Consider the following 10,215-nt stretch of genomic DNA (forward strand, 5'->3'; position numbering starts at 1 on the left):
TTGAGTTCTTCTTGGTCAAGAAAATAACAGGATCGCTTTAAAATGATATCCTAGTGCCGAGAATAGCGGGTAATCTGTTTCTTTTGCAGAGCTTTAATCTCCGGAAATTTCATTTAGGGAAACTTAATACAGATCCTGGGAGATTTTTAGTCAAATTCAAGCAAGACTTAAGCCACAAAATCGGTGGGCGAGGAAATAAATCAATGCCTGTATTTGCCACTCAAATGCAAATGACATAAATTTTTCACAATCTGGAAAAGGAAACAGACCCGTTGTTAAAGCCACTGTAAATAACCCTCATTCGCTTTAGAATGGAAATTTTCTTTTTTTTGGTTGGTAGATTGATTAAACTCTCGGGTTTTCTACCGTAAATAACTATGTTTTCCTTTGGAAGGAAATTCCTTGCCAGTGGATTGCTTGAACTCTACTGCTTTTCCTGGTGTAAATAACTTTTTGTAGTTTTAGAAGATAATCCTCTTTTACCTCCTTTTCTTTTGGAAGAAGCATCCTCTTTTGATAGGTTGAACAAATTTGATCTGAGAAAAAAAAAACGTCTTATCAGTCAACTCTGATATTTCGTAGCTTTCTTCTTCTTTTTCTGAGAGTCTTCAATCAGGGAGCGTTCTCAAGGGTTTGCCCACTATAGTTGGATCATTATTATTTAAGAATATTTTCAGTGCCAGAGCAATATTAAATCTGGTGAACTGTAGTTTATCTTCATTATTTTCCGCAGATTTTGAGAAAAAATTTCAGATACATATTTCAATATAGTGTTTTAAATCTTTAAAGAACAATGGATATCGTTGATAATTTTTTTAGATTTGCCGATTTCATTTTGATTCTCGAAAGTAAACTAAATTTGATATTTACAGATTTTGTTTTCTTTACGTAGATGTAAGAGATTCAATACTCTAGGTCGTCAAAGCTTCCAGCTGGTTAAGCGGTGCGCACACTTTTATGAAACGATGTGCCGAAGCAGGAAACATCGAAGCCTGCTGCACTCTAGGCATGGTAAGTGCACCGATTCTTTAATAAGAGTCCGCGTAGTAGCCCATGAGATTACTTTATTTAAACGTTTACGATTCCAGAGAGCCGCCTTAATTTACTCCCCTTCATGTGCAGATCCGATTCTACTGCCTTGAAAACCGAGGCGGCGGAGTGTCATTGATGGCCAAGGCCGCCATTTCATCACATTTCATCACACGTCGTAGCCCTATACTCCTTAGCCATCATTCAACTCAACGGAAATGGAGGCACAAAGAAAGACGAGGATTTCAAAGCTGGGGAAGCCCTGTGCACCAGGTCAGCATTTCTTGGCCACGTGAACGCCTTGCGAGAGCTCGACCATTGCCTGCAGGATGGTTATGGCGTTACCAAGAACATAGCTGAAGGAAGGACCTTTCTCGTCCAGGCCAACGCCTGGGAGCTCGCCTCAATCTTGCCCGCCCATTACTTCAGAACACATTAAGATACATGGCTCGAGCCTTTTGAACCATGGCTCAAGAACCTAAATGGCAGAAACAGACAGTAAAATCATCTCAATCCTATTGATTTATTTTGGTCCTAAGTTGAATGCAAACAGAGATGGATCCACCAAATTTTTTGACAAGTTTGGATCTGAATATGGGGAAACAATTTATGAGAAACCTAAATATTAAGAAAAATAGACACTTGGACCAGAAACATAGAGAATTCATATTTCTTTTATCTATTTTGCTCCAAATCACTCTCACAAATATAAAAATGCGAACTGCAATGAGAAACATTGGTTGTGTACTTCAGGATGGGCAGGGCCATTGAATTATGAATATTTTGCCCATATGCACCAAACATAATTTACATGCTGATATAAGAAAAGAATGCACAAGTGCCAGTGTAGGATGTAAAAAAGCTTATCGCATAATTTTTCCAGATTGTCCAAACTAACCATTAACACCCTTCTTATTGATGTTTACCACTTTATAGAGTATCATTCAAAAGCATTATTGGCCATCACAAACTTCCAACATACAATTTTATGATAGAGTATGAATGTTTACATAGGAACCATTTGTATCAGCCTAGAGGTCTTACTTCGCTGCCATGGCCATTTGTTGTCGCTTCAGAAAATATAGCACTTTCATCAGGGTCATAGCAGCAGCTTCATTATTCATGTTATGATGCTCTCTTTCCAAGACATCCTTTTCTCGCTCAAAATCTCTGTGTAATCAGTCAGAAAAGAAAGTATCTAGAGTTGAATCCTAACCTGCCAACAAACAAGGTAACAAGACTATTTATTTTGTATAGATAGCTGAATTCAAAATTTTCTTTTAACTTTTTTTACTTTCATTAAAATATAAAACAGCAACAAATAGCTATTGTTAAAACTCTGATGAGAGAAAAACTTTAGGTATACCTCCGGATGCCTTACATGTAAAATAGTACCAGTGATAGGGCTTTTAAGGGGCAGAGAAACAGATAATGGAGTGATGGCTCCTACAGAATCTGCGAGGTTGATGGTTGTTTCACCAAGGAAACCAAATTGAGAAGAGCCCTGGCAAGTTGCAGAAATTATATTTAAACAAAAGAAAAACAAATCAGAATTGCTTTAATGTTTTTGTGTTCAAGTCAATATAATGGTAAATATTCAATTATTTAAAAAGGATTAAAATGTATGTAAAAGATGAGAAATAGGCAGTACCGTTGATACAACAAGGTTGTACATTTTTTCATGATAATTCCCAGTTTTTGCATCTTGCTCGAGTCTTGTAGTTACAAAAATTGCATCAGACCATTGACAAGTGTCAAGTTCCGTTATTGATGGAAGCTCTTCCTGTATTGCTTATGATTTTACCTGTCTCTAATGATATCAGGGATATACTCAACTTGTCATATCCCGGTTGTGGTACCTGAAATGAGCAGGAAAATATATGTCCATTGTAGTTTTCAACTATGAAGAAACTGTAGAAGGCTGATCAACACAATGCTAGTTCAAAGTTAGTAGAAGTTAACATAGATGCATCCATTCCTCTAGGTATCCTGAATAATCAAGATAATGTAGCAAAACGATCTTGATGACTTGGGTCATGCTCCAAATTGCCTTATTACAAGAAGACAGACGTTAATTAGTTCACCTGTGCTCTAAGAATAGGGTAAACTCAGATTATACAGGATTGTGCTCTAAGGATAGGGTAAACCCTAATTTTACAAGATTGGCACCATTGCAATCAAAGGTCAGCTGTTCTGCTATATTTTCATCTAACATGGTTTTCTCAGGCATGTTCCTGACTTTGTAAATTGTTCTCTGGTCTGGACGTGATATATAATAGGTAAGGAAAAACTATATATTATTTGCACAGTTACTCAAAATGAGAATTCCTAACCTTACTGCAAAGGTTTTTGCATAATTTGTAGCACTATCAAAAATGCAATGCATGAGTTTATCCTTTCAGACACTAATGGAAAACAAATCCATACGTGATAAATGCCGAGACCTGATGCTACGTTTAATAGATTGGTAAGGCGAGTGAACCTCCATTTTGTAACACAATTTATATGCAATTATCCATCTCAGAAGCTACAATTGAAATTCACCTAATCATAACAGTTGGTGAGAACTTGTCCTTGAATGGTTTTGTTTACAATGTTTTGCAAATAGATAAGCAACTTGGTCAGGACACATACTTAAGTGACTTGAAACTGGAGTTTGAACTCAGCTTTGGTCTTGTTCGTTTTAACCCTCCATTTTGCTGCCCTAAACATCCTGCTTCAAATTTTGGAAAAGAAATGTTTAAGGGATCAATCAAGGGAGTCTAAAGCAACACCTTGAAATGTATACACTAATTAGAATGCACAATGTATAATGGTAGTTCAATGCTATCATTTGTTAAAGTCTTGAATGAGTAAACATTGATCAACTGTTATGACCCTTTAGCCAATGTAAAGGATCATTTGTGGAAGTAAATGGTACGTGGGTTGATTGTGAGATTAGTATATATAGGAGATACTCTCCTGTTTATTAGAATTTGCAGTGCGATGCATCGTCATTATTCTAGTTTCCTGTCAGCAGGTACCAAGTTCAAATCTCCGAGCTAGATGCACTAATCTACACCAACAAGTTTACTAGATATGCCATGCATCCCTTGGGTTACCTTACAGGTTTTTCCTTGGAAAAAAAACCCATTATCATCATTCTGCTTGGAATTCCTGATTCACATTTATTTTTAGCATATTCAGAATAAAATATGTTATTTTGGGCTTATAAAGCATTAAAAATGGTAGCAGAGAATTGGTGATTGATTACATCTACTCTGTAGCAGAGTTTCCACCAAAGTTCTTTGACATATGTTTTCTACTTGACCTTCGGGGTTTAATTGAGGTAAATCCAGAGAAATCTGACGAAAGAAAAAGGTTTAAATTGGTACAGTGGAGTCTGAGATTTATATGAGCAAGTGTTTAAACCTCCATACAACCGAAAATATACAACAGTAAATAGAGGGAATGATCTCGCGGCCCTTAAATTGATCTTCTAAATGAGCATTCCTGTGAACGATTTAACTTCAGGGCCGTGAAAATATTTACTTACTCTCAAGCCTCCTGTCTTGAATGTCATTTCTGCGGTTCACCTTTCTTTGACGGCACAATACACTTATTTTCCTCTGCAATTTATGAAAATTCTAGCAAGAAACCACAAAAATCCATTAGTTAATCCTGCTCAACACGTGGCCATACTGTCCCTGGAAAAATCCGGGCAGGAAATTACAGAGGAGACACAGGCAAACCTGAGATAAAAAACAATTTATAATCATTTTTTCAATATTAAACAAGAAATGCGTAATAGGAAAGAAGAAAGAAGACAAATAGGAAAGAAAATTGGAAAAGGAATAAGAGCACTAAAGAAAAGGAATTGCAAGGGGCTCCGACACAAAAAAGAAGCCAAAAAATTCCAATGCTCATTCCGGAAGAAAACGAGATTGCAGAACGCTGGTGATCAAACCCTACGAGCTCTCCCACAAATTCATCTCTACAGGAGCTACCGAGATCCTTGCTTTGGAGCCAATTTGTAAATATTGGAAATATTTTACACCCAACCTGCCTGAATTCCATAGGGTTTTTAGGGTGTTTTCGGCATAGTGCTTGTCTAAATATTTTGCAATTTCATCAGAGTCTTGGATCCATGTTTCCCATCTCTAAACCCTGCGCTTGTGTTTATACCTGTTAACATTTTTTATGAAAAAGGACCTGCATGAAGCTGCTATTGATGAACAATTTCGGTGCCTGATAAAGAAATAATTGCAAATTTGCAATATATTGTGGCCAAGACTCGAAACCTTGGAATAAGTGAAAACCTGTAATAAAAATGTGGTGAACAGTTAGGCAGATTACCACTAAACAATCCTAGTCATACTTTTTAATGTTTGTTCAATTGAGTTTCTACACAACATTGACGTGCACCCCTTCTGGTGATGTTTTTTGAGAGTTTATATTTATGCAGCAAGTCTGCAACATATTACTCACCATAAATCTATACAAAATAGATTAACATATTTTCTGATAGTGAAGGAGATATCAGCAAAGCGTTTACCTGTAACAACATAGACTCGTTTACTTGTAACAACGAAGACGATGGTTCTCGAGCTCTCCGCCGATAACAACCCTCCGCCCATAACAGCAATGAAGGCCATGTTCCGCCCGTAACTGAAGGATGAAGGCCATGACGAGTAACTGAAGGAGGAAAACCGTGACGAATATCACGAAATGTGCACAGATGTCAGTAGAGAGCACAGTAGTGGCCCTAAAAAACTGTCCACAGATGTCAGTAGAGAGCACAGTAGTGGCCCTAAAAAACTGTCCACAGATGTCAGATGTACATTCTCGTCTGAAGGATGCCAGGTGTCAATCTCACAAGGAAAAGAATGACGAAAGTCTGACTCAAAGGAAGGCCTATCGGCCTAATTAATTAAGATGGTTAATAGTTAATAATTTAATATAAGTTACCCATTGTAATGAAACATTAAATAATAAATAAAAATTTTTGATTGAATAAAAATAGTAAAAATAATAAATTGATTAAATTTAAATATTATATTGTAATTTTGTTTTTATTGATGATGATGATGGTTAACGTCCGCTAAGAACAAACTTTGGTCTATCGGACCTAAAAAAACGAATTATTTAGTTTGATTTAAGATTTTATTCCTATGCTCAAAAAGCTTGGAGAGAAGCCTCCCGAGCTCACTGTAATTTTGACATCGTAAAAGGCTAGGAAGGTTAGTGTTGCAACAAAGATTTGAAAACTGAGATCTAATACAAAGATTTTGAAATTGAGATCTAATGTGGTTGTACGCGGGGTACTCTAAGAGGAAGTGATTTTCATCCTCGATGTTCGTATTCTCATAGAGATGGCAGAACCTTTCCATCCATGGTGTTTTAGGAACTGCCCAACGACCCGTTTCACTATGGAGCTCATGAGAATTCGTTCTAATCTTGGCTATATTAATTTTCTTCTTTGAGTTAGTTAAAACAGAGAGATACTTTTGATCTTCTAGGGTGGGATTGATGACCTCCTTATAATATCTTAATTTTATTTTAGCTGTTAAATCTTTCTCACACCACATTTTTTCTTTGAACTTAGAAGTAACAATATTTTTAATGTTATTAATGTTTTGCAATGCAACATTCTTGTCAATCTCCCAATGGTTTAATTAGGCCCTGGTGTCTTTATACCAACCTTGTTTGAGCCTTAGGTGGTTCTCGCTAAAATTTAAAGCTAGCTTATGAAGTCTACAGTCTCCTATGTTATTGAATTTGTGCTCGTACAACAGAAGCCTAGTCATAACTGGCTCTCAAAGTCATATAATAAAGCCCTCTCTGATATAATAAAATATTTTTAAACAATTTTATTATTTTTAATGTTACAAAAATCATTTTTTTATATATAATTTCTAAAAAATATATCAAATTAAAAACTTTCAACTACTAACTTTCTAATCGTATTTTATTAAAAACACAAAATATATATCATCAATTATATCCACCAAATTCATAAATTTAAATAAAAATTATTTTAGTAAATTAGAAAATATTGACGGAATAATAACTTTATATATATATATATATATATAATACTTTATTAATTCCTTAAAAATTATATCATAAATTATCCATCATATTCATAATTTTTAAAATCGTTTTATTTTAACTTTATTGATATAGCAAAACGTTTCTACAAAACAGACCAAAATCTCTCTATTGTAATAATAAAAACCATTATATAAAATTCGTTTTGGGAAAAAAATATATGTGATTTTGTATTTTTTACAATTTAATATATAAGTTAGATGTTGAAGTGAAATTTTAATAATATATTATATTAAAGTGGTGAGTTAAAAAAATAATAATAATAAAATATAATTTTAATATAATAATAAGATAATTTATTTTAATAATGTATTTTTTTTTTTAATAATAAAATTATAAATAGTTGAATTGAGGCTTCTGTAATCTATATCAAGTTTATGAGAAGAGGTTTTAGCGAAAAGCAGACTTGTTTGTTCGAAATGTATCAACAAATGAATTATGATGTGATTTTCGTTGAAGACTCTTCTCATAAAATTATAAATAATCTTTTAAAGAAAAATTATAATATGAATGTCACATTAAAAATTATAAATTATAAACCTAATATTAAAACTTAATATTGTAAATACAATATTAAAAACTCTAATATAAACTCAAATATTGTATGTAACAATACTATGTTGAATGAATTGAAATGTAATATAATATTGTGACAATGATTGCTAGATTGATTATCACATTAAGACAATGTTTGTCACAACGTAACGTTGCATGTATTTTTGTAACATTGCAAAGTTACAATATTAAACCCTAATATTATAAAATTAAATAAACAAAATCCTAAGATTAATATTGTAAACCCTAAGATTAATATATTAAACCCTAAGTTTTATATACTAAAACGTAGGTTTATAAACCCTAAGATTAATATTATAAACCCTAAGATTATAAACCCCAAGATTAATATATTGAACTCTAAACTTAATATTGATCCATAGAATTAGTATTATCTACCCTCACAATATAAACTCCATAATAATATTATAAACACTCGTTGAAATATTAAACCTTAAGATCATAAACCCTAGAATTAATATTGTATATTTATCTTATATATAAACACTAAGATTAATATTATAAACACTACGATTATAAACCCTAGGATTAATATCAAACACTAAGTTTAATATATTAAAACCCAAGATTATAAACTCTAAGATTAGTATGTTAAACCCTAGCATTAATATATTAAACCCTAGGGTTATAAACCCTAAAATTAATAGTAAGGTTATTATATTGAATAATATATTGTAAATTCACGCATTAAACATACACATATATATAATATGTTGTGAGACATAAATTGAACAATTTGAATGAATTTAAATGATTTAGATGTACATATCAAAGTTCTTAGTTCTTAAACAATGATGATTTAAAATTTGTACACAAATTATCTAAAATTGAATATAACTTCAATCTTTTTCCTTACACTTTTTCACTACCTAATGGAGTTGAATTCCTATATATTTTAATTTGAAATGTTATTACTCTTTATTTATTAATCTATGAATAATTCAAATTTACCATTTAGAAATTAAAGTTTAATGTAATATTTATCTTAGTTATATTTCTATAAAAAAATAAAAATATTAAGAGATATTTTATAAAAATAAATTAAAGAGTATATTTTAATTTCAACACTTTAAAATAAAGTTATAATTTAGTTAAATTTTATGAGTTATTTTAATTTGGGCAGTGTGAGATGTGTTATTAGAATAGTTAATGAAATTTGTTTCTAGTCGAATAACATTTTTCTTTTTTCCTTTTCCAATTTTTTCATATATATATATATAGAGAGAGAGAGAGAGATATTCTAAATTTTTCCATGGTACTTTGGATTGATGGTGAATGGATATATTGTTAAATCACTCCTTGTAAAGGTCATTGATTCAAATCCCTTGGATACTTACAAAAAAAACTTTAAGTTTGATTATATTGGTGTTATTAGAGTTTAGTTATAAACCCTAAAATTAATATTATAAACCATAGAATTAATATTTATATAAATACTTGTTTCATTAAATTTCACATTATTGAAATTAGTTTAGTAATTAAATGTTTATTATTTTTAAGAGTTTTTTTAATTAGTTAAATAACATTACTTCATAATAAACCAAAAAAATAATTTCTAAAATTGATATGTTGTAATTAATTTGTTAGTAAAATTTGTTTTTAAATTTTAAATAAATCATATATATATATATATATATATATATATATCTTATTATGTTGAAATGTGGTAACACAAATATTCCAATTTTAATTTGTCCTTGAATTAAAATTTGAATTTAGTCTCACCAGCTGCTTGAAAAATAATTAATTAATTCATCTTGAGTTAATTAGTTGGAGAAATTCAAGCTAGAAGTCTTTGTGAAGTCATGCAACAGTTATCCCTTAAATTAAGGAGATTATCCCTTAATTAAGGAGATAAGAGTGAGTTGTATTTGAGTTGTAATTAGTTAACTCAGTTAACTGAGTTAAGTCGAGTTAAATTAGTTCCAAACATTTTGAGGAACTAATTGTGAGTTCAGTCAGTTAATGCATGCATGCATCAAACTAGTGTACTCTAGATAACTGAGGATTCTCATAAATAACTCATGCATGTCTATTCAGAGAAAGGCCCAATTGAGATTAAAGACAGGGACAGTGTACTATCACTTGCAAGAATTTTCCTATAAGAAAATCTCTTGCATACAGAAGGAATTCATTCGTTGAGATTTGCGCAGTTTTACAGCGTGTTGGAGTAGTGTGTGAGATCACTGTCACACAAGGTTACAACTGGATCACCCAGGGAAAACTGTGTAAGGAAATAGGAGGCTTGGAGGGCAGAGGAGAAGGCATATGAGTAGTGTGAGGGATTGTACTAAGAGCTGGATAGTTGTGAGAACTAAAGCTGTGTGTAATCCTGAGATATTTCCACTTGTATGATAATACAGATAGCGGGGTTTTCAGCTGAGGCTTTCCCCAGAGTATTCTTCTGTGTTTCATGTGTATTGATTATTCTTCTCTGTTATATGTGTTCTGCTTGATCTTACTCAAATCTATTAAGCTTCCGCAAGTTTGATTGTAGAAGTAGATTAAGTATTTTGCTTT

At 32.1% G+C, this 10,215-nt stretch overlaps 2 long non-coding RNA genes across 3 annotated transcripts; both read right to left on the bottom strand.

Annotated features, from left to right (window-relative positions):
- Positions 1-2,145: 2,145 nt before the first annotated feature.
- Positions 2,146-2,776, bottom strand: LOC149164223 (uncharacterized). Of its 2 annotated transcripts, none has more exons than XR_016260206.1 (3): positions 2,681-2,776; positions 2,411-2,533; positions 2,146-2,245 (listed from the first exon to the last, which is right to left on the bottom strand). It is a non-coding gene; the product is annotated as an uncharacterized LOC149164223 (long non-coding RNA). The 2 variants fall into 2 exon arrangements; XR_016260205.1 differs by having other exon boundaries at positions 2,396-2,533.
- A 67-nt stretch (positions 2,777-2,843) lies between these two features.
- On the bottom strand, positions 2,844-5,726 carry LOC149164224 (uncharacterized). Its single transcript, XR_016260207.1, has 4 exons — positions 5,564-5,726; positions 5,194-5,327; positions 4,565-4,655; positions 2,844-2,888 (listed from the first exon to the last, which is right to left on the bottom strand). It is a non-coding gene; the product is annotated as an uncharacterized LOC149164224 (long non-coding RNA).
- Between the last annotated feature and the right edge of the window lie 4,489 nt (positions 5,727-10,215).

This window comes from Pinus tabuliformis, chromosome 5_1, assembly GCF_031772625.1.
Source record: "Pinus tabuliformis cultivar Carrire ecotype Pingquan chromosome 5_1, CPIR1, whole genome shotgun sequence".
Taxonomy (NCBI): Eukaryota; Viridiplantae; Streptophyta; class Pinopsida; order Pinales; family Pinaceae; genus Pinus; species Pinus tabuliformis.